The 22,496-nt window shown below is 34.3% G+C and overlaps 1 protein-coding gene across 1 annotated transcript in view; it reads left to right on the forward strand.

Annotated features, from left to right (window-relative positions):
- The window catches only part of LOC128247835 (uncharacterized), a 646,611-nt gene that overhangs the window by 232,731 nt on the left and 391,384 nt on the right, over positions 1 to 22,496 (forward strand). The gene's annotated exons all lie outside the window — the stretch shown is intronic.

The following is a 22,496-nucleotide window of genomic DNA, read 5'->3' on the forward strand; positions in this document are numbered from 1 at the left end:
CTATTTTATGTTTTGGTATCGAAACCTTAGCTTGCTGAGGTTGAAGTTGATGAGAAGCATTGTGCTTGAACTGGGACAGACGAAAGCCGATCTTGTCACTGGCCTGAATAAAACAACTTTTATTTGTATGGTTTCTAAATTTTCGTGTGATTAGGAGTACAAGTGGTCGTAGGTATATATGACCTCTGCTTCATTATTTTGTTTACTCCTATCAAATGGTATCTGAATGTTCGCCAATTTGCACATTTTTAATAAATAAATTATATTAACTAAAGACCAATAAATTTTGCAAATATTATTTGCATTTTAACTCATCAAATTTTCTTACCGCTTTGATTCGTTTATGAGACAATGTTAAATGATATTCTCGTAGTAGTTAACGTTCTCTCATGATAAACCATTCTGCCGTCGTCGTCGTCGTCGTCCTCCTCCTCCACCTCCTCCACCTCCTCCTCCCCTCCTCCTCCCCTCCTCCTCCCCTCCTCCTCGTTCTTCTTCTTCTTCTTCTTCTTCTTCTTCTTCTCCTCCTCCTCCTCCTTCTTCTCCTTCTTCTTCTTCTTCTTCTTCTTCTTCTTCTTCTTCTTCTTCTTCTTCTTCTTCTTCTTCTTCTTCTTTATTACTGTTATTATTATTCCCCATCCTTTCGGGGTTGATAAATTAAGTACCAGTGAAACACTGGGGTCGATGTAATCGATTAGCCCCCTCCACCAAATTTCAAGCCTTGTGCCTTTAGTAGTAAAGATTGTTGTTGTTGTTGTTGTTGTTGTTGTTATTATTATTATTATTATTATTATTATTATTATTATTATTGAGTGAGAGAGCAGTGCATGCCATCAAAGTGACACTGGTGTAAAATATACGAATAATTATTATTATTATTTTCATTGTCATTATTATTATTATTCCTTCGTAACAAAGTATAAGTAAAAATGCACCGGAGTCTTTAGTCATCTGTCAAGTCACAACAAGGACCTCAGACAGATAATACTTTCCTTAAGATGTGCGCTGAGCACAATAAGGCTACTTTTTGCAAGACATCAGTCTTGCATGGGATTTCCAGTTGCCTTAAGAAGTCTTGAAGTTTCAATGGGATTGAGCCTAACGCTCCGATCGCCACTGGTATCACTTTTACATTACCCTCTCGCTTTCCATCCAGTCTTGCTATTTCCACTTTCAATTCGTATTACTTGGTGATATTTTCAACCTCTTTACTCACAATATTGTAGTCATTTGGTATGGCTGCATCAATGATCTGACAGTATTTGTCTCTCTTATTCAATATGACAATATCCGGCCGACGGTGTTCGATTACACGATCCGTCTGAAAATCATAGCCCCAGAGTATCGTTACTTTTCCATCCTTCTCCATAACGTTACTTGGTACATGCTCAAACCAGTTCTCTGTTACTCCATATTGGTATTTACGGCTTAATAGCCAAGTGAAGATACACACACACTTTATCGTAGAGGCGTTTGTATTCTTTTTGTGCAAGGCTCTCAAATCCACATTTTCCACACTCTTTCCACAGTCTGCGTTCCTAGGTGTCAGGAGTTTTATAGATGTTATGCTTCACTGAATTGGTAGCGAGAGCTTGGTCTTCTGCAGCACTGATCAGGCTTTCGGTGGTACTCTTCAAATCACCTCGCTCCAGCCATGCCCACGATGCTGTATTAACCTTAACGTCTTGTGTATTCCTTTCAAACTGTCCGTGCATTCTCATTTCAAGAAAGTCGTCTTTTCTCTTCTCCTCAGCTCTTTGTTAAACGCTTCCTTGCTCATCATTTCATCTGCATTTACGCCCATATCTTTCGCAGTATGTTGCAGAAGACCTTCATCACTATTTATCAAATACTCGGCAAGCGTTCTCCTTTCACTCCTTTGACATTTGAGTAAAAGGTGTAGGCACCACTGTTGGGAACCACCGTGAAAAGGTAGAGAACTACTGTTCTAGATCTTACAATCCACTTATTTATACTTATGTCACTTTATGTAGGCGCACGTGTGAGCATTCATGAGATTTTGTATATTAATTTCTTATTGTTGTGTTTGTACGTGTTACGTGTTTTTGTTGTTATGTCTGTAGGCTGAGTTCATCGGGTAAGTGCAGTGGATGCATATGTAATGTGCGCAGTTGCAGCTGCACGACATTCGCGCATGCACATATATCTTACAAGAATTGTTATTACCATTAGCATTAATATTATCTTCATAAGTTGGTGAGTTAGTAAAAGCGTTAGCACATACATTCAGAGTGTTTTCCATCCTTTCGGGCTTGATAGTATGACTATCAGTTGAGTATTGAGGTCGATGTAATCGACTTTCTGCTCCTCTCAAATTTGCTTCCAAAAATTAGAAAGAATTATTATTAATTTTGTTATTAAGATAGTAAGTTCAACAATGTTGGACTGCGGACTGAATGCCTTATAATAATATCTTTCACTTATATCTAATTCTATCCTTGGCTCAAATTCTACATGAATTTGCTTTTTATATCTCTGGTTTTGATCGAATATGTACCAGTAATGTTACTGGTTGCGAATGAATAGACTACGTCCAAGCAACAATGTTTGCTGTTTTGCAAAAGTTAAAGATCATTACATGTTACGGTTGTCGATGTCAGATTAGACAATAAAATGCTTCAATCTTTCCTTTCATATGAGATAGAAACGTCTTGAAATAACTTTTTAATTAGATTTCCGAATTTAAAAAAAATTAGCATTTTGTTTACATTTATCGTCTTAAACTTTATTCTGTACTTGAAATAGAATTCAAAGAGATAACCGTTTAGGAATTTTGAAATTCTAATTTACATTTATCAGTTATGGTGGTGATAACATTGAGCAAGATTTTAATACCGCATACCCTCAATAAACGTTGTGTATGTATGAATTCCTGAAGCGAACGCATTAAAATAGACGATAACCTCTCAGTAAGCTACGTCTGCGACCCATTATTGATTTACATTTGTCGCTATTTTATTTTACTAATACACTTGGGAAAGTAATTTATCATGAATCTATTTTACCATTCCCTGAACATAATCACATACTTTATAGTTCTAGTCAGAGAAAGCCACAGGAAACAATTTTAGTGTATTTCTTCTGAGACACTATGGCAGCCTGTCTGGGAATAAATATAATTTGTTTTCGTAATTTTACTGCACCTTTAAAACTGAAACAATAACTACAAAACCAAAAAAAAAAAAAAAACTCATGTCCAACATAGAATCCTTTACCTAGTCACCGGACGCTCAAAAAGTAGCATCACGCCCTACTAAATAGTGAAGCACTATCTTAAAAAGATGAAAGCACGTGGGATGATATAATCCGAGATCAGACTGCTTGAAAAGAAAAACAGCAGACGACATTGTTATGTTTGTAACTACTTTGGCGTTGTTACTTTGTAACTACTTGATCAGAACTAGTTTTGGACTGAAAACCCACTGCCACTACTAATATTGTTACTGCTGTTGCTTTTTCTTATTTCTTTCCCTCTCGAATTTTCTCTGAACTTTTTCGTTATTCTCGTTAGAAAACCGTTAAGTGACTCTCACAAGTAGGCTTGTGCCCTACTCTACTAGTCTCTGGGATCTTTTTTAAAACGGGGGCCACATTTTTCATTAACGAAACACTTTGAAATTTGGAACACTGGTAGAATGTGTCATATAAAACATCTTTTTCTCTTAGTCTTCTTAAAAAAAAAAAAGAAATCCCTAAGATATTCCATGTTAAAGTTGTCGTATTTCTGTAATTTCAACCAATCACTGACGTCCATTCAGCCGATATACATTAAGTGCCGACTACATAAACAAACGATTCTGAAACAATTAACCCTAACCCTAACCCTACGGTTAGGGTTAAAGCAAATTTAAAATGAAAAAAGCAAATAAAACGAAGGTATGGAGATTAAATACGCTTTACATCGCTTAATCAGCCAAAGGAATAAATGTAAACAACTGAATACTTGTCAGTGATTGGTTGAAATTATCGAAATAAGACAATTTTTTACATGAAATAAATTCGAATACAAAAATATTTTTCTGTTCTATAACACAAAATAGATAAGTATACGAAGTTTGAAAGTCTTTCCGTACCAAAAACACTACGTAAAACATTAATGAAAAATGTGGCCCCCGTTTTAAAATAGATCCAGTCTCTGCCCTACACTACTTGTCTCGTTGGTTTTGTTTCTCTCCCGACCGCATGACATTGCTTGTGACCTCTGTGCTCACGACTTGTTCTTATGAACGATGATCCATGGTTTAATATCACTCACAATGCCACTAATTGTTATTCTTGCATTTTCTTGGTCTTCGTATTGTGTTATGATCTAATAAACTAGTGTATGTCGCACTGGATTTGTTTGTCGCTGCGCATCAACTTCAGTCTTGATTATTAGGCAGATATATATGATTTTTCCCACATTCGAGCGACATGACACTTTCCCTCACATCGATCAGTCCCTGTTTCGCTTCCAGCACTTCACAAGGCAGACGTTTACAATTTTTCTGTTTGCTTATGGCAAATTTCTTAGGTAACAATATAAACTTATTTTGTGATATACTGCCGACATGTTCTCTTTTATTTGACTGACTAAAGTGACCAGAAATTTTGAAGTCAAATTGCTGCCAAGTCCACTTGCATTTAATTTGATCTGTGTTATTTGTTTTTCTCTGCGAATATTTAAGACAATAACAACAGCAAAATTTATCACAAATTATTTTTCTCCCCGTGTGTCTCTTAGATCTTATGAAATAAGGGAAATGGCCCAACAACCTTAAATAACCTTGTCTATTCCACTGCTAAAGTTGTAACTGCTCAACTAGGTATCAGGATGACACGGAAATGGATCAACCATGTCAATAGAAACAAAATTGAAAGAAGATAATAATAATAATAATAATAATAATAATAATAATAATAATAATAATAATAATAATAATGACGATGATGATAGTGATAAAGAGCTATCCTGCAATCCTAATGTGTCCGACATCACTCAGTTTGTGAGATATAAAAAAACTCACAAAATAAATATTCTATATATTATATTGGTCGGATAACTTACAATGACTCATGCAAGTGAATCAAATAATCATCTTGATACGGATAATAGTTTGTCTTCTCACGATACGCCAGTGCAAAGGAAAATGTCACTACAGCAACTCAACGAAGGCATATTTATTACCCAGCCACTATGTGCTTTATTGCATGAGTTGGAGCTCGTCGTGAATAAATCTGTTGGAAATTACTTTCGAGTACAATATTTTATATCTATCAAGAGATTCTTGCAGTCTTACGTCGGTTAACGAAAGTCATTGATGAGGATGTGTGACAAGGAAGAATTGTATCAAAAGTAGTCTTCTGTAGTTACTTAATAATAGACAATGATACTTATCGTTGAGCTAATGTCGTCTTACCCTGGCCACATAGTTACTTCCAGTCAAGAAAATCTCGCACGTCTCTTCATGGTTGTGAGAGTATATGACCGAGCATCTTCTGGTGTGTTGTAACTATGGTATCCCGTAGGTTACTCAACTCGGCCCAAACTACAGGGTGTCCACAAAGTCTGAGTACATGGGATTAACACATACATTCAGAAATTATTACTTCTTATATTTAAATGTTTATGTTATGATTTTATTTACTCTATGTACCCAGACTCTGTGGGCACCCTGTAGAAAGGGTAGGAGGTGAGGCAGACTTCTCAAGATTTGATTGGGGAAGGACTGTTACAACATAAATGGCTCTGGTGAGATTTCCTGAGTGTATGTTCCAGTTTTGATAATTAAGTACCGAAAGTACTTGGTCATGGTTTAGGTCACAGCATCAAGCTTTGAAAGGGCGTGTCTTAGTATAAATAAAATAGCTTGAGAAACGGCGTTTTCCATACCGCGCTGGTAGCATGACTAACTTAAAACGGGCCACCTGTTTTTTTGTTTTATGTATATCTCACTGTTTATCTTTTGTTGGATCACCCTATCAGCTGCATTGATCTTAAAAAGCGTAATTTTAGACTGTCAGTTTGTACTACTACTACTACTACTACTACTACTACTACTACTACTACTCTCGTAACATTTATTTTCAGAAACAGTAAAGGATCTTTTAGAAACTAGAAATATGCATTTTAGCAATGCTCTGTCTCGGAAACTACAGGACAGTATAAGATAAAAATCGAATTATAGACTAAGTTAATGTCAAACTATTTAATATATTTATTCATTTATTTAATCTTCAGCTTATATTTTCCATTAATATACGAATATATTCAATTTTCTGAACCTCATTTTAATTTCGTTCATTTGAATATAAAACGGTCTTCAACTACATTAACGAATGTACCATTTTTCAAGTTCGCATTACTCACTATTATTCAAGATTATACCAGCTTATATTTTAATAACAGTTTTCATTTGGCTATTCCTTTTATTTGACTGTATATAATTCATTATCAGCTGCTTTACATTTGTATAGCGGATACATTAGTTTATTATGCATTACATTGTTTTTTCCAATAACATATATTACTATCACATATATTTTAAAATATTCTAATCGTTGCTCTTATGTAATGTAAAAGATTAGATTTGTGAAACTGTTTATGTTTCCTTTTTTTGTTTTTATAATTAAGTCAAAAAGTTCATTGCACGAAAATTAAGTGACATATTCCTATCAAATTAATCAGTTTAAGTTGTCTTTAATTTTTATTTTGTATTATTTAATTTGCTTTTGCACCGAAAATATCTGATGGTATCCAGTAATTTCACATCTTAAATGCAACTAATGTTACAACGTGTAATATATTTATTCATTTATTTAACCTTCGACCTATAACTTTTTCTTAACCTAGCAATAAATTATATCAACTCTATTTTACTCACTCTTCAACTATACCCAGTACACTTACATATTTTACACATTATTTGTTCACTTTCACAAGTTAGACGTACAAATTACAAACATATATTTCTAATTTCGGATTGTTACGTCAGAGATAACGTTCTGTCAAATGGAGTGTCTTCACATATTTACCTCTTTGTTATGTAGTTCTTTTCCAAGCGGTCAAACCTGTTAAGTGTTTGATCACGCCGCGCCAGGTGTCACTGAACACCACCTTAGGTTTGCTAAGTTCCCAGTTTCGTGTATGTCTCTGTTAATAACATAGCATCAATGAATCTAAATGATTTTCGTCCTCATTTAGGGTTCGGATGTCTCCAAAATATTACAGCAGCACGATAAGTTGTCCGATTATATAAATCTAAGAATTCATTTGCACGGTAACTAAGAGATACCTTTCCAACAGGTTTACAACTTAAGGTTATCTTTATTTTTAATGTTGGTCACATACGTGTGTGTGTGTGTGTGTGTGTGTGTGTGTGTGTGTGTGTGTGTGCGTGTGCGCGCATAAACTTTTCTATTTTCTCAAACCATTATTGACAGGTATCACTCCTTAAGTGTTAGTTTTGTTTTTTGTAATTTGCTTTCTTTTACTGTTAGTCCAAACTAACTTTTATATTTTGCCAAAAAATATGAATGAGTCTACAGTACTAAAACATTCCCCAATAGGGCGGTGGTATATAGAAATGACTTAATTGGAAGTACTATCGTAAATGCTTATATATTTTCAACATAGTTTACGAAGCCTAAAACACATTTTTACCACTAAAATAGTTCGTAGAAATTCAACTGTCTCACTTTTTTTGTAAATTATTTTATGTAACTGTACCTATAAATTGGCAACTGTGAATATCTTAAATGTCTATCTTATGAATCCATTTCATTATAAAAAATTATGCTAACAAACTTCACATTTTGTGACATACTGAATTTCACGTCTTAACCAAATTAAAATATTTGATTAACATACGAAGAATAAAGTCATGTACCACCATCACAACTTTCAGGTGTTTATCTTCCTATCGAGATTTTAGTTCGTATTGTGCAATTGAAATCAGTATGTTTTATTTTCTTCGGTTATTCAACTCTTTCGATAATGACTTAAAAGAGCAAGTCAAAGTTACTACCAATATATACTTCTCCATTTAATTAAAATACAAACTCTTCATGTGCATTTCATTTTGTATTCCTATTGGTAGATTCTTTTGTTTTAATATGTGAAATCGTGGGCTAAAACACATATTGCTTTACTTTGGATCATTTTGCCAATAAAAAACACACACAGTGGGTATAGTTCACTTATTTATAATTAACTAATTCATTAATTATTGGTTAGTGTTTAGTTTGTCAGGTTAGTTTTTATCATTTGGCAATCAATATGGCACGTGACGAGAACTAAAAAAAAAAACTGGCCAGCAATTAAACACTTAATCATGCTTTTTTGAGTGGAGGTGTGGGACCCTCTCTTCTCTCAGATTACAATACATTTAAATACGTTTCTCTCAAATAACTAGATTTCACTTCGGCAATATCACAATTTATTCTCAAAAATCTTTATCACGGGATTATATATTTATGCATTTTCATAAGCTGTAAAAAATTGCTTCAAAATCCATCATTGTTAATCCTATCTTATGCTTTAATCCACCTTTAATACACATTTTGAAGCATCCTATTTTCTGTACTGGTGAATCAAACCTTTTAAATGTAACTTCAGATCTTCCTCATTCCTTCTGACCCTTATTTCTATTATGAAATACATCATCCTCACCAAATTCGTCTAGTCTTGGACTTTTGAATTAATATCTTTTAATTTTTTTTAAAAAGCCTCCTGGGATGAAACGGAAAATTAAACTGTGATTCTTTAAATAATAAGATACTTCGCTCGAGCTAAGTATTGTGCCCTTTATTTAGTTAATGATACACGTTTTTCTTTTTTGTATAACTAACACCACCAGTATTAATACACACACCTGCATTCAAATGAATGATGTTGTATGAACACTCGGTCGCTACACTATACATTTCGCTGCGACAGAGCAAGTAATATCCTTAAGAGTAAATAGATGAAAATGTAAAATGTATTCAGCAATCTTTATTTCGGTTCTATCACATAACGCATATATATGTGTGTGTATGTATATATATACAATATACATATATACAATGTATATCAATAATAACATACGATGGATAATTGTAAACTCATTCCACCTATTTCTTGCGTATCTTTTTAATAGAAGGAGAATATTACTCCATCACAAATAATCGTAATCATTAGATGAAACGTAATATTACAAACAAAGGATATTCCAAGAATAGACCAGGGATGTGGCTGAATTCTGTCGAGGCCAACTATGAAATGCTTTTTCCATGTACAAGTCTTTTCTTTGGATGGGGATATCCTTCATTGAAAAATTAATTAGGACCTTATCCTTCTCGTTGAAGAATTCAAGTACAGAAAGTTTCGTTAAATTGGTTGTGAGACGTGTCAGATAAATAGTAAAATAATGATTCAGATAGAATCAGGTACTTCAAAAGATATGTACCAAGTAGGGTTGGATAAACTTGTGGTTCTGACCTGTGTTTGGTAAGTATCAAATAGGATATTCCGGTTGTGTACACAGAAAAAAACCAACGCTATGAGTATTTAGCTCCTAGGGGATTTACGACTAGTCGGACATCCTAGAGTATACAAACAACGTACTATTCAAAGTAACACGTGATTTGTACCAGCCCATAGGCGCTAAATACTCACAGGGTTGGTTTTCTCTGTGTGCACAACCAGAATATCCTATTTGATACTTACCAAATACAGGTCGGAACCACAGGTTTATCCAACCCTATCTGGTGCATATCCATTCAAGTACCTGATTCTATCTGAATCCTTATTTTATTGCATAAAACATATAAATACGAGAGTGTGTATATGTGTGTGTGTGTGTGTATATATATATATATATATATATGTGTGTGTGTGTGTTCGTGTGTGTGTGTGTGTGTGTGTGTGTGTGTGTGTGTGTGTGTGTGTGTGTGTGTAAGCGCGCAGCATAGTAATTGGTGTGTTGGACTCATTGTGATTTCGATTCCTGAACCAGACGATGCTTTGTGTTCTTGAGCAAAGCACCTCATTTCATATCGCTAAAGTCCACTCACCTGGCAAAAATGAGTAATCTTCTGACAGATAAAGTGGGAATTATATATTCCAGAGAATCCGGAAATCGGCCCTATGTGTTTATTGGACTCAGAAGGGACTTTATCCTATACACAGGCGTTGGACAAAATAACAGAAACACCTTAAAATTTCAAAACAAGTTTATTTCAATGTGGGGTAGGACCGCATTTGGCACTAATTACAGCTTGGATTCTACGAGGTATGGATTCGTACAAAGTTGGAATTGTTTCCAAAGGAATTTTTGCCCATTATTAAAACAGTTCCAGTTCTTGTAGTGATGATAGTGGAGGATATCAACTCCTTACTTGTTTTTCTAAAATACACCATAAATGTACAATAATATTAAGATCTGAGGACTGTGGTGTCCAGGTAAGATGTTCAACTTCACTAGAATGTTTCTCGTGCCATTCAGTAACAACTTTAGCTGTGTGAATTGGTGCATTATCATCCAGAAACAGTTCTGCGAACATAGGATGAATTTGATCAGCTAAAATGCTTAAATAGTCTTCACTACTAATTGTGCCATGATGGGAAACCATTGGGCCGGCGGATTTCCAGGATATAGCCCCCAGACCACCACAGATCCTCCTCCATGTTTAACAGTTGGAAGAAGGCAGTCTGGATCTAATGCTTCTTTTGGCTCTCTCTACACGTATACTCTGCCGGTGGTCGAAAATAAGGTAAAGGATGACTCGTCCGAGAAAATAACATTCTTCCATTGCTCTAGGCACCAATTCTGTAGGTTTTTACTCCACTCTAAACGCTTTGTAATGTTTGTTTTTGAAAGTAGCGGTTTTCCGATTACAGCCCTCCCGTGAAATCCGGCTTTGTGCAGCTCCCGGCGAACAGTTTTTTGTGGAAACTGGGTTCTCGAAGTGGTCGTTAAGCTCTGCAGTAATTTTTGGAGCTGTACTTTTGTGATTCTTTCTAACAATTCGTAAGAGTCCGACGGTCCCTATCTGAAAGTTTTGGTTTTCTTCCGGAGTTTTGTTTCGACAAGGAGGTTTTTCCGTTTTTGTCAAAGGCTGTCATTACTTTCGAGACAGTACTTCTTGATACATCAAACATGTCAGCTAGCGCCTGCCATACGAGCACTAACAATTTGACTTCTTTGAAAGCCCGATAGATCTGTCATTTTAATGAATTTTAATTACCTTTTTCTGACGATATCTGAAAATAAACAGCAATTTTAGCAAAAATAATAAATCAAAAACATAAAAATAACCTAGCTTTTCACGGTTTTATAGATATTTCAAAATTATGATGCTATGATGCTAGATGTTTCCATTATTTTGTCCAACCCCTGTATACATAAATACATATATATATATATATATATATATATATATATATATATATATATATAATATATATATATATATATATATATATATATATATATATATATATATATATATATATATATATATATATATATATATATATATATATATATATATATATATATGTATGTATATATATATATGTATGTATATATATATATATATATATATATATATATATATATAGGATGAATTTGATCAGCTAAAATGCTTAAATAGTCTTGACTACTAATTGTGCCATGAAAGGAAACCATTGGGCCGGTGTGTGTATGAAGAGAGAGAGAGAGAGAGAGAGAGAGAGAGAGAGGAGAGTTGGTTGATGTCTCAATTCAACACAACAGGCATATGATATTTATCGATTTTTAGATTTACTCCAAAAGATATTTTACTCTTTACACTGAAGTTTATATACCGTAATGATTGTTTAATTATTTTATGTAATATAAATGGCCATGAGAGGCATAGTTTTAGGAAAGAACACTTCGGTCTATCCAAAGAATTAGATGAAAAGGTGTTGTTAAATTTCTGGAGATTTCTTTAAATTTAGGTACTGGTAAGTAATGCACTTACAGAAAGCCTAACTAGTAATGGTAGCACATTAACAACGACTATGACGTTCCTCTTATAAATTTAGACTATTTAATCAGTTGTATTAGCAGACATATAACTAGCCTCTTATCCAATGGTGCTTCTTTGAACAGTACTGCACATTATTACAATGATGCATTAAAAAATAGTGACTAAAATTTATTACATGAAAAGTAATTGCAACAATGAACGTAAAAACAGGAAAAGAAAGATATTATGATACAATCCACTTTATAGTACTAACGTCCGCTCTAAATTTAGTACAAAATATCTCCTATCCATAACCATAAATATAACATGAGAATACTATAAAATTTAAAAGTTCTTGTAATATTACCCTCACTGCAACAATAGCAAATGTCCTTGGAAAAACTCTTACGTTCTTAGTTCAAATACCTCTTTATATTCCAATATTCTCACATCATCTCCACTTAATGAGGTGTTTCAAAAGCTTTAGTTTATCGTTCATATTTTTCCGTTGCTGACAATATCACTACAAAGAGCTACATTGCCCTAACTGAACAATCATCTGAAACATGTTATTTCAAGTACATTCATACTTTATGGACACATAGAGTCAATATGGTAATGCTTTATGTAACGACCATTAAAGTTCAAAAACATATTTGTCTTTTAAGATTGAATGTTCTGTCATCGTATGTATTGTATAAATGTGTATAAATACATGGAATACGGGTATGCAAAACTTTTCTTGAAAGAAAATCAAATAACAAGATCTTGACATTCTAAAGAGTAAACTGAGAATTGTAAACTCTTTGTCCCTCAAGATCTTATCATACCAATCAAAACTATAAAATGCAACAGGTTACCCTTGCATCGTTTACTTCTTTTATGAAATTATATTTTTGTCAATATAAAAATGACGAAGTTTTTTTTTTCCATATTCTCTTTATTTTTCGTTGAGTGCAAATTATTATATATCAGCTTTATTGTATGAAATCTTTTAAAAACCTTTCCCTATTGTTTGTCCGTAGTGAAATTTTACCTTCCCATATTTGACGTCTTCTGTCTCTAATTTCCAACAATTGAAGATTTGCATCTTTCTATAAAAAATTGTGCATCAATTCATAGTGTGTTTTGTCTTTTACAAGTGACCCACGATCTACAACGTTAAAGATTAAGTAAACAGGCTGTGAATCTTCTTCAAATTCATGTAAAGAGTGTATACTGTTTTTCTAAATACCATAAACTTGACCCCAAAAAATGGCAAAAAAAGTCATTTGGGGGTGGCGGGGCAAGTTTATGGTATTTTTCATCATAATTTTTCATCATACATGCATACATACATATATAGTGTTATACTAAGGTCTTACACTATAGTTGATTCCCTATTATATATTACGCACACCTGAAACGTACGTGTTAAAATGATTTCAAATTATTACTATCGTGTTTGGTTCGAATTCATTAGGTTAGTTAAAATATGTTTGTGAATTGTTTCAACCACTAAAGGTAAATTCACTGCGATTACCGTGGAGGAAAGATACTTTCTTATGGTAAAAATTGTAAAAATACTATATCTGACCACTGTTTTCTCCTGTCGGATTCCCATACGTAGCGTTTCTAGCTCTATAGCTGCTATCAATGAAAAAATAATGAATAAAGGTAACTCTGGACAGATTTAAAGCCATAACTTTAACTAAAACACAGTCAATGTTATTGACTGAGTTGCGCTATTAGACTGCCATGTCGGGAAATATTCAGCAATACCAGCGCCAAGCAATGCTTAGGCATAAGCGAACTTTTAGTTAAGATAACTTTGTGATATATTTCAACTTCTAAAGACAAATTCACTGGAGTGTTAAGTCGAAACGGTATCGAGTTGCAAGTGTAGTTCTGCTCTTCGCGAAGTCTAGTGAGGGTAGTTCCATGGTGAAACGTTGGGCCAAAAATAATGTGTTGTTCGGTGGAGTGGTAGGCAGGGCAAGATTAATAGGCGACGGCAATTTTTTTATGGAAGCGGACATCCCGTACGTGTTCAGAAAATCAATCGACTGGACAACTACCAGATGTGTATGTGTGTGTGTTTAAGCATGTATGTGTGTGTATATATATATATATATATATATATATATATATGCATGTATTTGCGTCTATAAATATGTATTTTTAATGTATTTCCATCTCTTTATATATATATATATATATATATATATATATATATATATATATATATATATATATATATATATATATGCTTCCCAACCACATGGTTCCGGGTTCAGTCCTACTGCGTGGTATCTTAGGCAACTGTCTTCTACTATAGTTTCGACCAAAGCCTTGTAAGTGGATTTGGCAGACGGAAACTGAAAGAATCCCGTCGTGTATACACATATATATGTGTGTGCGTGTGTATGCGTGTGTTAGAGAGAGAGAGAGAGAGAGAGAGAGAGAGGGGAACGGTGAAAAAGTGTGTGTGTATGTGCCAATATGTATATATTTATGTAATTATTTATATACATATAATATATATATATATATATATGTAACTATGCAGTTACACACACACACACACACACATACAGATAGATAGATAGACAGACAGATAGATAGATAGATAGATAGATAGATAGATAGATAGATAGATAGATAGATAGATAGATAGATAGATAGATGTGTATATATATATGTAACATAGCATAATATAATACAACAATGTATAATATAATATGTATATATGTATGTATAATCGAGTCTATTAAAACGAAATGTATGAATGAAGGCAATCACCACAATCAAATAAGATATTGTATTATAATTATTATCACAGAGAAAATCTCATGAACTACCAATAGTATTCATTACATTTCAATTATGGACTGAACTTCATTACTACGTTCCGTCTACTGCATCATTTTGTTTGCAAGGGTTTCTTCGAGACATGAGGGTATGAATCCAATTACGATATACCATTTTCTAAGCATTTTGTTTTTGTTTTTGATGGTTTCGCTCGAAAGGAATAGCGCTGAGGATTAATCAATTACTATTCACATTGGAGCTTGACCATCTATTGTTACTTCTGGAATTCATTCAACGACAGAAAAACTCAGAGAAGACAATCCACTGAATATTTCCATTACATCTAGGCAAAAATGCCATTAATGCATCTCTCTCCCTCTCTCCACCTCTCCCTTTCTCCATCTCTCTCTCCCTATATATATATTATATATATATGTATATATATGTATATATATATATATGTATACACACACACGCACACACACTCACACATATATATTAATGTATATATATAAATATGTATAAATATGTATATACATATATATGTATATATATCTTTATACATATATATATGAATATATTTATGCATAAACATGTATATTCATAAATATAGATATCATGCATATGTGTGTGTGTATATATACAAATACATTATACATATATATATATATATATATATATATATATATATATATATATATATATATATATAATTCCCATTTCGTGATTGCCTTATTAAGAAAATCAATTGTTCTAACAGATTCACGGCATTTCACCACTATTTCTTTCAATTGTGTAATATCAAATTTGTATTCTACCAATTTTTCGACAATTTCATCTCCGTATGACATTCCTTTACTCACTATAAACAGTGACATACATTCATACACTTAAACATACATACATACATGCATACATACATGCATGCATACATACATACATACATACATACATATGTGTGTGTGTACGACGTATGTTTGTATGTACATTTACATATTGTGTGTATTGAAATATATGTGCAAGGTTTTGTATACGCATTGTGCGCAAGTAGCTTAGCACGCAGCAGATGCATGTCCTCAGGAAGATTTAGCGTGACACAGAATGTGACGAGGCTGTCCCTTTAAAGTACTGGTACAACTAATTTTTTTTCCCATGTGAGTGGACTGCGACAATGAGAAATTAGGTGTCTTACTGAAGGAGTACAACGCGTCGCTGGGAATCGAACTCACTGCCCTGTGAACTTGAGTCGAATAATCCTACCCACTAAGTCACTAATAATCCTTTCTACTCTAGGCACAAGACCTGAAATTGGTTGGGTGGGGATAATCGATTAGATCGACCTCAGCACGCAATTGGTCCTTATTTTATCGACCCTGAAACGATGAAAGGCAAAGTTGACCTCGGCGGAATTTGAACTCAGAACATAAAGAAGGACGAAATGCCGCTAAGCATTTTGCCCGGCGTGCTAACGTTTCTGCCAGCTCACCACCTTCACTAATAATATGTAGTATAATTGTTAAAAAATACCAGCCACTCTATTGGCAAATATCTGAAAGCCTGGTTTTCTGTTTTATATATTATATATGTCGTTTATATATATATATATATATATATATATATATATATATACATGGGATTTCACCAAGAAGGTTCCCCTCCGAAGCACATGTCCAGATAAAGTTTGTTTGTGGAAAACAATTAGCCGTCTTTGCATACCACTTTATCCTCACCACAATACCAAGATAAAAGAAAGGTGGATGCATTTTGGCACCAGTGACGTCGCAACTGCAACACATTTCTACAGTTGAGGGAATTGAAGCCACGTGAAATAACGTGTCTTGCTCAAAAAGGCAACATACAGTCCAGTCCAAGAATCGAACTCACAACCTCACGATTGCAAGTCCGACATTCTAACCTCTGAGCCTTCTGCTTTCACATGTGTGCATATACATACATATATATATATATATATGTGTGTGTGTGTGTGTGTGTGTGTGTGTGTGTGTGTGTTTGTGTGTGTGTCCCCTCCCACAAAGACACTCAAATGGGGTGGATATAGGTGTCTTCAAAACAAAACTGGATCTCCTCCTGTCAAAAGTTACAGATAAGCCTACCTCGCGACAAGAAACGTAGATGAGGGCAGCAAAATCAAACTCCCTCATTCACCAAATGCCACACATCAGAGGCGGTTTAGTGAAAGTGTAGCAAATCAAACGGCGGTGCCCCAGCATCGCCGCAGCTCGCGAGCTGAAACTATAAAAGAATATACATGTATAATAAATCACGTATGCAGCGATGGAAAAAACAAAGAAAACGTCATTATCCTTGATATAAAAGAATATATTTAATAAATAATACAAACAGGCAACACTCATATACAATGGTCAGTTGTTAACGGCAGCCACGAGTAGGAAAATATCCGATTTCCAATCGGCAATTAACGCATGAACCTCCGCCCAGCATCTGTCATGTAAGGTAATTAGGCGTTTATATACATATGTGTACACATATAATGCACACACACACACACACACACACATACACACACACACACACACACACAAGTATAAAATATGTAAATAAATATAATACATACATACATTTGTATACAGATACATACCTTACACATATGTCTCAAATATACATACATATATACATACATGTATATATATATATATATATATATATATATATATATATATATATATATATATATATATATATATATATATATATTTATATATATTTATACGTACATGCATAGATATATACATACACATTCTCTGTCTTCATATAGTTTACCGTTGAAAGCGATACACTAGAGGATCAAGGCATACGGAAAAATATAGTAAGCTTCATTGTATATTTACGAGGGTATATATTTCTTTTTTGTCCAAGGAAGGGTAACAATCGGGGAAGGGGGGAGAAAGAATAGGAGTTGCATCAGTGAAGATAGGGAATGTGAAACGCATATTTACGCTAGAAGCAGTGGAGAGGAAATAGGAGGAAACTGGAAGTCTAGGTACCATAGAGGCAGCAATGGTGTGTTTGTGCGTGGGAAGTCACAAGCGTCAGTGGTTAGAACGTCCGACTTACAATCGCAATTTTGTGAGTTCGGTATATATATATACATATATATATATATAAATATATATATATATATATATATATATATATATATATATATATATAGTGGGTATATATATATATATATATAGTGCGTATATATATATATATATATATATATATATATATATAGTGGGTATATATGTATATATATATATATATATAGTGGGTATATATATATATATCAAAATGGCGGCAGCATATCTGCGTCTGGACGCTAGAACTCATCCGCTTATCTTTGAATACAACGTTAGTCTTCTTTCAGTGCCTACGAGAAGCTGTTGGATACTGTGGTCAATCCCCAGTTGGAGAGGATTGCTGCTGCAAGGCGATATGTATAACAGCAGGATCGGTTCCTTGCCATACGTCCTCAAAGAATCAAAACTGTTTATCAGATAATTTCTATGACTTCACCAGGTCCAATTTCTGGCATGCAAATTCCCACTATTTTAATGCCATGTGGAGTGCGGCTGAGAAACTACTTTACTTGTAACACCAAGGTGGAGGTCGGCCAATTTCAAGGAGGTATTCGAAAATCTCAAGGACACAGTGAGGGAAGCATGCAGCAGATCCCGGCGCCGCCCTGAAGTCGTTGTGGAACCTGAGTGCGGCTACTTTGAGTAAACTGTTCTCTCCCAGCCTTAATCTAGTTCAGTGATTCTGGACCAGGATCCATGTGACCCTCGGGGTAAAACGTAAGATTTTGCTGTTAAAATTTATTTGAAATAAAATGGTTATATTTCTACAGTTCTCATAATATTTTAACAGTGTTCATATACTTCCTAATAATAATCAAATATGAAAATATGTTTCTTTAAAACACCGATTGGCTATGAGTCCACCCGACTAAAATAGAAATCAAAGGGGTTAATGGGTAAAAAATGGTGGTCAACTACTAATCTTGCGGATAGCTTTTGAATTTTTTAAATAGTTGTTATTTTTAGATCGGATATTGTGTTTTCATTTCCTTTTATGCAAAGTATCAAATTTAGCCCGAAAACCCTATAATTCCTACCTCCTTGAACTTAGCCGACCTCCACCTTGATGTTGCAGGCAGAGCAGTTTCTCAGCCGCGCTCCACATGGGATCAAAATAGCGGGAATTTCGGGCTAAATATAGGTTGACTGCATCGTATGTTACTTGGTGTTTCGTAAATTTTAACAAATGCCTAGCGTCAGAATATAAATGAATAAAGATGGCTTCGAATTAATTGAGTTTAGTAGAGACTCCCATAGGTTATTGCCGAAATAACATGCCGAAATTGTTGTATTTCACATGCCGAAATTGTTTGTATTGCAACAGACTTTCTTGCTTTTGATCTTACCTGTAGAATTTTACAACTAACGAACATCAAATGGGAATGTGCCGTTATTCTGCGTGGTGAGGTAATAGCTGAGCAGGAGAATAATGAAGTTATAAACATTACTGTTTGACAATCCTGTGATTTACATCCGTGTGCAATTGTAGGTTAAGCAATCCGAATACGCACATCGAGAGATTAATCCTTTCTGCTGATTACAGGTACTGTCTATCATTGCTAACACTCACCAACAAATTCTTTGAATATATTTACGCACGACGTAATAGCAATTAAGCAGAAACAACCTGCACAAGTTCCCGTCAGCGGTTGTTGAAAAACTAATATAAAGCTTAACACTGCTAGACTGATTTCCGAGCTCCGCGAACAACAGGAGTAAATACTCATTCCTACTGGACTTTCTTCACTTGTAAAAGCCTACAGATGAGAAACAAGCAAATGTCTTCGTAATAATCATTCTGATGGTAGAAGAGCAAAATCAATCGGTTTTACTGCACAAATATTCCCATCGCAAAGCTATATTTATTTCTCGTCACTTTCACAATACACGTCCAGTGAGCTCAACAATGTTCGTACGTCTCCAAATGTTAAAGTAACGAGGAAGATAAGTCGAACCACAAGGTAAATAATTATACTTAAATGTCACGATAGCTGTCAAATATATATATGTGTGTGTGTGTGTGTGTGTGTGTGTGTGATCAATGTATTGCATTCACGATCACTAGGTCGTGATTTCAATTCCTAGACCAGGTGCCGCGTTGTACTCTTGAGTAAATCATTTCATCTCATGCTGCTCTACTATCACTTCAGCACTTAAAGTGCGGTACACCGTGCACCTGTTCATACAACGTTAATTTGATGGTGAGAGTGAGCTGATGTGTGTACGGGCATTTGATCACAATAAACAAATCATTCCTGTTGATCGTTCGGTGAGAAGCTGAATGCATATACAACGTGTATACATATATATTTCTATTTCTATGTGTATATGTATATACATATAAGGTATACAGGAATATGTATATATATATATATATGTATATATATATATATATATATATATATATATATATATATATATATATATATATATATATATATATATAATAGAAATATGTTGAAAAGACAAAATAGAAACTACCCGTGGAAATTTAAGGGGAAAGTAAGCAGAAAAATAAGAGAAAATGCACATTGGAAATCAAAAAGAAGGTAAGGCTTTTTATGAAAAGTAACGATATATATATACAATTAGATGAACTGAGGTAGGAATAAAGGTAATAAAAGTCATTATTGTGAGTTGTTAAAGAGATTTACAAGCAAACCGGTTTCGTAATAATACTAGTCATTGCTTTGAGTATACACCGAATTCTGAACGGTGTCAAGTCTATTAGTCCCTTAGTAAAAAGATTATGTGTAAGGGAGGTAAGTAGTTCTGCATTTGGTGCAATTAGGGTAATCTGGATTTGTAGTGTGAATGGTTTATGGGATGTATGGGGGTTAGTGATATTAAATGGAAGATTAGTGGTGTTCTATATGATGCTATGTGTTTATATTTAGTTGAGGAAGATATTTATTAATGAAAAATGCCTCTTTATTCATTCTTTGTTGTGTAGACGTGTTCTGTGAACATTGATAGAAGGGAAAAATTAGGAAATTAGGATTAAGATTCCTCGCACACCTTTCTATGTGTCCACTGAGCTGTATCTGTCTGTAATATGGGAGGCGGATTTGTTTTGTGGAGAGTAGTTCTTCTACGGAGTGATATTCTTGTTTGGCCAATATAGTAATTACTGCAACCTAAGCATGTAATGGCATAGATTAGATTTTCTGAGGCACAGGTGAAATTTGATTTAATCTTAAAGATTCCACCTTGTTTAAAGTGGAACTCAGAACCCTCCAAAAGGTGGGGGCAAGTCCCACAGTTAGGTCGATCACATTTTTTTATTTTTGGTTCTGTTGTTAATGGATACAGTCTTGCGCTGGTTAATATTTTTTTCAGTGATTTAGGTTGCATTTTACTTTTGATAATTTTGTGTGAGTCTAAAATTTTGTTCATTGTTTTATCTCTTGTGAGGATGGGAAGACTTTGGATGATAACGTTAAAGGCTTCGTTGTTTCTAGGGTTACGTGTGGAGACGTATGGGAGTATTTGAAAGTCTGGTGTAGTATTTCCGTTGACTTCCCTTAATGTTTGTATGTCTTTGGTTAGTATTGATCTGAGTTCAAGGAGTCTTCGTTCACGAGTATAGGTGTCCGAAACTATGGTACAGATTCTTTTCGCTAGATTATAAGGCATATTAATTTTATGTGTTTGGGGTGGCATGAGTTAAATAATAGGTATTGTTTAGAATCCGTAGGTTTATAGAAGATGTCTGTTTCTATGTGGTTATTGACTATTTTAAGTAGGATGTCAAGAAAAAGGAGTTGTTTACTGTTGTGTTCCATAGTGAATTGTATGTTGCTATTAATATTGTTAAGCATTATTTTGAAATCGAGGAGTTTGTCCATGCTGTCGTTTCAAAGTATAAAGCAGTCGTCCAAATACCTCTTCCAGCTCTCCTTTAAATAGCAATGAAAAGAGTTGCCATATTTTTGTAGTGATGATTGATATATTTTAAGCTCTAGGTAACCCATTACAAAGTTCGCAATCACTGGAGCAGCTCGGGTTCCCATTGCAATTCCACATTTTTGTCGATAGTAAACTGTATCGAACATGAAATAGTTGTTCAGTAGGATGAATTTGAGTGCTGCGATTATAAATCTGTGGTTGATGCGCCCTGGGATCTCTTGTGGGTATGTTTCTAGCCAGAAGGAGATCGCTTCTATACCATAATCGTGTGGGATATTGGTGTACAAATTCACCACATCGAATGATACTAACAGAGTTCCTTCACTTATTGTCTTCGCGGGGTGGTTTATCATATCTAAGTCATCCCTGATGAAGCTTCTCACATATTTTAGAAATGGTTTGAGCAAGATGTCGAGGAAGTTGCTCAAACGGTGGGTTTCACAAGCAGGACCAGCAATGATGGGTTTCAGTTTGAGGTCAGTGGGGGGAGGGATATTAATGCAGAGGCTTGGATAAACTTTGCAAGCTTTACAAATATGTGGATTCTTGTGTATTTAGGGTAATCCATAGAATAGACTAGGTCTGTATTTCAAATTGGATAAATAGTCAATTTCATGTTTAGTTAAACCCTTTCCATGTAATTGAAGTAAAGAGGATAAGTTTTTAAGAGTCTTCTGTGGGTTGTATTGTACTATCATCTCATAGTAAATATTATTT

The sequence above is a fragment of the Octopus bimaculoides genome, chromosome 5, assembly GCF_046866305.1.
Source record: "Octopus bimaculoides isolate indiv1 chromosome 5, ASM4686630v1, whole genome shotgun sequence".
Classification (NCBI taxonomy): Eukaryota; Metazoa; Mollusca; class Cephalopoda; order Octopoda; family Octopodidae; genus Octopus; species Octopus bimaculoides.